Source organism: Podarcis gaigeae (genome assembly GCF_964106915.1).
Source record: "Podarcis gaigeae genome assembly, chromosome: 11".
Lineage (NCBI taxonomy): Eukaryota > Metazoa > Chordata > Lepidosauria > Squamata > Lacertidae > Podarcis > Podarcis gaigeae.
The window spans coordinates 62066403-62073007 of NC_139687.1; positions in this window are offsets into that span (position 1 = coordinate 62066403).

The window sequence follows — 6605 nt, forward strand, 5'->3', positions numbered from 1 at the left end:
GCATCTAATTTAGTGGTGCCAAATTCTTTATAGTGATCTAGCATCCTTCTTAACATTCAACCAAATTACAATACTTTTGCAAATAAATCTTAAATTTCTTCCAGTCTTCTTCCATCCTTTCCTGTCCCAGGTCTCGGATTCTGCCGGTCATCTCAGCCAGTTCCATGTAGCCTATCAGTTGCGTCTGCCATTCTTCCAGTGTGGGTAAATCTTGGGTCTTCCAGTATTTAGCGATGAGTATCCTTGCTGCCGTTGTTGCATACAGAAAAAAAGTTCGGTCTTTCTTTGTCACCCTCTGACTGACAATGCCCAAGAGATTCGAATGCCTCTGGTTTCTTAAGAAAGGTATACTTAAATACCTTTTTCAGCTCATTATATATCATTTCCCAGAAGGCCAATTTGAGAACCTTTGAAACCTGCGTCAGCCCCAGCCAGGACTTCCTTCTTTGCCTTGCTCTGAACTTGATCGGCATTTGGAGGAGACAGCTTTCATCTTAAGGGCACAGGGAGATCGGGCAGAATCCTGCTTCCTGTAAGGAAAAAATGACCAACTTTTTCTCCAGAGATGAGAGGGCAGTTCTCTGGGCAAAGGAGGTCTCTCACCTTGGCAGGGTGCAGAAGACACTGGAGAAATGATGGTGATCGTATGTGTTATGCACTGAAGTTCTCACCCTGGGCCAGCAGGGGGATACTGTAGATAGTTATGCAAATGAAGGATCGAAAGTGACGTTCAGTGATTGGATAGTTTTAGAAAATTGTTACAGTTACATTGCACTGGAGCTCTATATAAGCAGGCTGACTGAACCCTTCAGTTCAGTTCTGTTCTGGCCTGTGAATAAACAAGAGCTGTTTGAAGAATCGCTGTGTCGTCTGATATGTTCACCCACAACTTAACAGTGTGTAACTTTCAAGAACAGGAGCCGGGAGCATTTTCCAGACCAGGGGCCACTTTCTTGTCTGGGCAACCTCCCAAGGGCCAGATGGCAGTGGTGGATGGGGCCAAAGGCAAGAGAAGGCGGAGCAATTGATGTAAATTTTACCCACAACAGACTGGGGTCCATGCACCAGCGCATGTCCCCCCCAGTCAGCCAAGAGGCATGACCAGAGTTCAAGGATATATCCCACCCAGGCAAAAACACTCAAGGAAGGTACGATGTAAGAGCTGGAAAGGGCTGTGGCCTGAGAGGAGGGGGGTTGGCTGTGGAGAGTTCCAGGGACCAGATAAAGAGCCGCATTTGGCCCCCAAGCCTGAGATCCCCTTCCCCTCTTCTAGAATCAACCACCTACACTGCGAATCCAGAACCCTCTGGCTTGTTCGCAGCAGGTGGTGTGATGGGTAAGTCTGTATGGCTGCTCACATGAAGGTTGGGGGTTCAAGCCCACCCAGGGGCAGTGGCGTAGCGTGGGTTGTCAGCACCCGGGGCAAGGCAAGTAATTTGCACCCCCTAACCCGTGGATTTTAGCAGGGGGCAGAGAGCTGCGAGTGCGAGCGCCCCCCCCCCAGATGTTGCGCCCGGCCCCCCCCTGCAACCCCCACGCTACGCCACTGCCTAAGGGGTAGCTGTGGGCAGGATTCCTGCAGTGCAGTGGGTGCTACTAGGTAACTGTTATGTACTGAGTTGAATAGGATCCAAAAGGCAGCAGTCTGATTGGTCCTAGAACAATAGGATTCAGAATACAGCAGTCTGATTGGTCCTAGAACAATAGGGTCCAGAATGCAGCAGTCTGATTCGTCCTAAAACAATAGGGTCCAGAATGCAGCAGTCTGACTGGTTCACAGGAGCCACCTTAATCCAGCTCCAGGTGGAAGTGAATCTGCAACCTGATTGGCCTACAGGTGAATGCCGGAATTAGCCAATCACGTCGGGCCCATTGTGTAAATAATGTATATAAAACAGACATTCTGGGGGAACTTCCATTCCTCCTCACCACTGTGAGCTGAATAAAGAGCATGAAATCCACTCTCGACTCCGAGTATATTTCAGTAACCCTTCCAACTTACCATTCCGTGACTCGATGAAGGTTGTGTTTCTGATGGTTTGTGTGAAAAAGCCTGGGTAAGTTATGAAACAGCAAAAATGCAGACAACCACCCATACAGTTCAAACTCACTGCTTTAAACTGGATTGTCCCTATTTGGCAGTGACAGACTGTATGTTAACATGTTTATTTTTTTAAAAAATGAGCTCAGGTAAATCATTTTTTGCCCTGGAGCTGAAATGAAACAGTCGGCCGGCCCAGGCAGCTTCCTAGCGACTCTGCAGTTCTGTTCGCAAAAGACACACATTTCTGTCCTTGGATGATCTATTTGGGTGGCCTGGGGGGGGGGTTGGGGACATATTTTCCAGCCCTGTGTGATTTATTTTTATTTTGAAGGGGCTCTCCTTCAACAGGGGAAGTGTCAGCTACAGAGGCGTGTTTTGGGTGGCAACCTCTATGCAGCAAAGGCAAAACCATCACAATGACAGAATTCGCAGAGCACTTTAAATGTTTGTGGATTGCTTTTTTTCTTTAAGGGAAAAGCGAGTGATGACTCCATCAGTGAACATGTGTTGCTTTAAAACAAAATAACAGGCCATCTGCCCAACTTGCAAGAGATTGGGCCGAGATGCCTTTAAATGATGGCTCCTATAACTTCACAATCTAGCTTCATGTGACTATCTGGTGGTCAGTATAAGATCAACCTATCACCATCCCAGAACTGCATTATTCAGTTTACAGAGACTGTTTTCTGCAAATCAGCTGTTAGTTGATTCCTGCATTATCTATATGATAATCATCTTTGGACCAACCCGATCATGGTGGGAGAACAGGGAACACAGGAAACTGGCTGATCCAGAGCCAGACCACAGGCCGACCTAGGGTCCAGTATTGCCCACTCAGACTGGCAGCAGCTCTTCAGGATTTCAGAGAGGCGACGATCCCAGCTGTACCGGGACAGACTGAAGTTCAAACCCAGGGCCTTCTACATGCAGAGTGGATGATGCTCTGACACTCAGCTACGGTCCTTAAGACACGGGACACTGCCTTATATGAAGGCAAAACCCTGGCCCATCTAGTTTAGTATTGTCTACACAGGCTGGCAGTGGCTCTCCGGGATTTCATGCAAGGGACATTTGCAACCCAACCTGGAGACATCAGGCATTGAACTTGGGGGCTTCAGATTCCAACGCAGATGCTCTTACAGCCCTTCCCCTAAACATGGAATCGCTATATTTGCTTTTCATGTGTTCCCTATGTTCAAATCTTGGTCCTGAATGGGGTAACTGTGCCCTTGGAGGACCAGGTGCACAGCCTGGGAGTCATTTTGGACTCACAGCTGTTCATGGAGGCACAGGGCAATTCTGTGTCCAGGGCAGCTGTCTATCAGCTCCATCTGGTACGTAGGCTGAGACCCTATCTGCCTGTGGACTGTCTTGCCAGAGTGGTGCATGCTCTGGTTATCTCTCACTTGGACTACAGCAATGCACTCTACGTGGGGCTACCTTTGAAGGTGACCCAGAAACTACATTTAATCAAGAATGCGGCAGCTAGACTGATGACTGGGAGCGGCCGCCAAGACCACCTAACACCGGTCTTGAAAGACCTACATTGGCTCCCAGTACGTTTCCGAGCACAATTCAAAGTGTTGGTGCTGACCTTTAAAGCCCTAAATGGCCTCGGCCCAGTATACCTGAAGGAGCGTCTCCACCCCCATTGTCCAGCCCGGACACTGAGATCCAGCGCCGAGGGCCTTCTGGTAGTGGCGCCCGCCCTGTGGAACGCCCTCCCTTCAGATGTGAAGGAAATAAGCAGCTATCTTATCTTTAAAAGACATCTGAAAGCAGCCCTGTTTAGGGAAGTTTTTAATATTTAATGCTGTATTGTTTTTAACACTCAATTGGAAGCCGCCCAGAGTGGCTGGGGAAACTCAGCCAGATGGGCGGGGTATAAATAAAACAACAACAACAACAACAACAACAACAACAACAACAACAACAACAACAACAACAACAACAACAACAACATTTATACCCAGCCACTCTGGGCGACTTCCAAGAGAACACTAAAATACAATAACCTATTAAACATTAAAAGCTTCCCTAAACAGGGCTGCCTTCAGATGTCTTCTAAAAGTTTGGTAGTTAGTTATTTTTCTCTTTAACATCTGGTAGGATGGCATTCCACAGGGCGGGTGCCTGCCTCTATCTATCTATCTATCTATCTATCTATCTATCTATCTATCTATCATCTATCTATCTATCTATCTATCTATCTATCATCTATCTATCTATCTATCTATCTATCTATCTATCTATCTATCATCTATCTATCTATCTATCATCTATCTATCTATCTATCTATCTATCTATCTATCTATCTATCTATCTATCATCTATCTATCTATCTATCTATCTATCTATCTATCTATCTATCTACCGCTCCATCGATCAATCTATGAGATGGGGAATCTGTTTTTTTACCTGTGAAAGACTGCTCAGGGGAATGATCTGAGCCTCACCCCCCCTGCCTTAACCACCCACCTGCCCAGAAACAAAGTCAGAAACTGGGCAGAAACTTGCTGGAAGCGAAAGGGGTGAGGTGCAGGATCTGCTCCTCTCACCCACAAACACATCATGTTGTAAATGTCGGGTTTCACCCCCTGCCTTGTGTGAGAAGTGGGCAGCCCTGTGAATAAGCAAGCACAAGACCCAAAGACATCCAGGCTGGACCTTTAGCTTATGTCCGCTCTTCTTGTTGCATCAAGGAAGCTCCGAAGTTATCAGACCAAAGGGGACCCATCTAAGCCCAGCACCCTCTTTCTCACGTGTCTCGGGGGTAAGCCTGCAAGCAGAAAATGAGGACAACAGCCTTTTACCACACTGCTCATGCCCCAGGACCCAGAATTCAGAGGTACTCTGCCTGGACATGGAAGTTTCACTTAGCTGTCATGACTACAGGTGAAACTCGAAAAATTAGAATATCGTGGAAAAGTTCATTCATTTCAGTAATTCAACTTAAAAGGTGAAACTAATATATGAGATCGACTCATGACATGCAAAGCGAGAGATGCTTCTACTTCTCAGAGGCCCAATCTTACTCGATTTGCAATCCTTGCTTTGCTGATTTCCTTGAATATTCTCATTTTCTGAGATGTTTAATTGGGGGTTTTCATCAGCTGTACGCCATGTTCATCGCAATGAAATAAATCAAGGCTTGACATATTTCGCTTTGCATGTCACGAGTCTATCTCATATAAGAGTTTCACCTTTGAAGTTGAATTAGTGAAGGAAAGGAACTCTTCCACGATATTCTAATTTTTCGAGTTTCACCTGTAATAGCCACTGTTAGATCTGTCTGGCATGAAAGTCTCATCTCTTTTAAAAGACATTTAAGCTAGTGGTCAGCCCCTCCCCCCACCATGTGGCAGTGAGTTCCATAAACCAGAGGCAGGGCCTTTTCAACACTGGCCCTGGCCTGGTAGAACGCTCTGTCTCATGAGACCAGGGCCCTGCAGGATCTGATTTCTTTCTGCAGGGCCTGTAAGACAGAGTTGTTCCGCCTGGCTTTGGAATCAACTTAATCCCCTTCTCCTCTTTCCTTTTTCCTTTCTCCTTCTGTGATGGAACTCCTATTTGGGGACTTCCCTGGCTTTTTTCTGGCCCACGTAGGACCAGTCTGGATAGTTGGCCTTGGTGAAGACTTGACGTTTTCATCCCCCAAAAAGTTTTTGATTTGAGTTCCTACTGAAATGAGGCTGCATTTTAATGTTGTATTTTAATCTTGTTTTTAAGCTGTACTTCAGTCAATTGTTTTTATACTGGTGTTAGCCACCCTGAGCCCAGTCTTGGCTGGGGAGGGTGGGGTATAAATAAAATTTAATAATAATAGTAATAATAAACCCATACTTTCATAAGTGAAGGGTTTTCTTTACTGTTTATGCTGCCCTGAATACCCAGCTAATAGGTTCCCCTGCATTCTGTTTTGCTCCTGGGCGCCATTCCCCATGGTCCTCAGCAGCACAGAACATCCTTCCTCTTTTCAGGATTCTGAGCCCTTTTCCTTTTAAAAAGCAAAATACATAGCTTGGGAGGGCGTAAAAATGGGAGCGAAAGGTCCTTAAGATGTCTACCACTCAGGGAAGAGGGCACATTGTAATGTTGTTGTTGTTGTTTAGTCGTTTAGTCGTGTCCACCTCTTTGTGACCCCATGGACCAGAGCACGCCAGGCACTCCTGTCTTCCACTGCCTCCCACAGTTTGGTCAAACTCATGTTCGTAGCTTCAAGAACACTGTCCAACCATCTCGTCCTCTGTTGTCCCCTTCTCCTTATGCCCTCCATCTTTTGAATTCTGGTGCTGGAGGAGACTCTTGAGAGTCCCATGGACTGCAAGAAGATCAAACCTCTCCATTCTGAAGGAAATCAGCCCTGAGTGCTCACTGGAAGGACAGATCCTGAAGCTGAGGCTCCAAGACTTTGGCCACCTCATGAGGAGAGAAGACTCCCTGGAAAAGACCCTGATGTTGGGAAAGATGGAGGGCACAAGGAGAAGGGGACAACAGAGGACGAGATGGTTGGACAGTGTTCTCAAGGCTACCAGCACATCGTAATACGGCCTGTCAATTT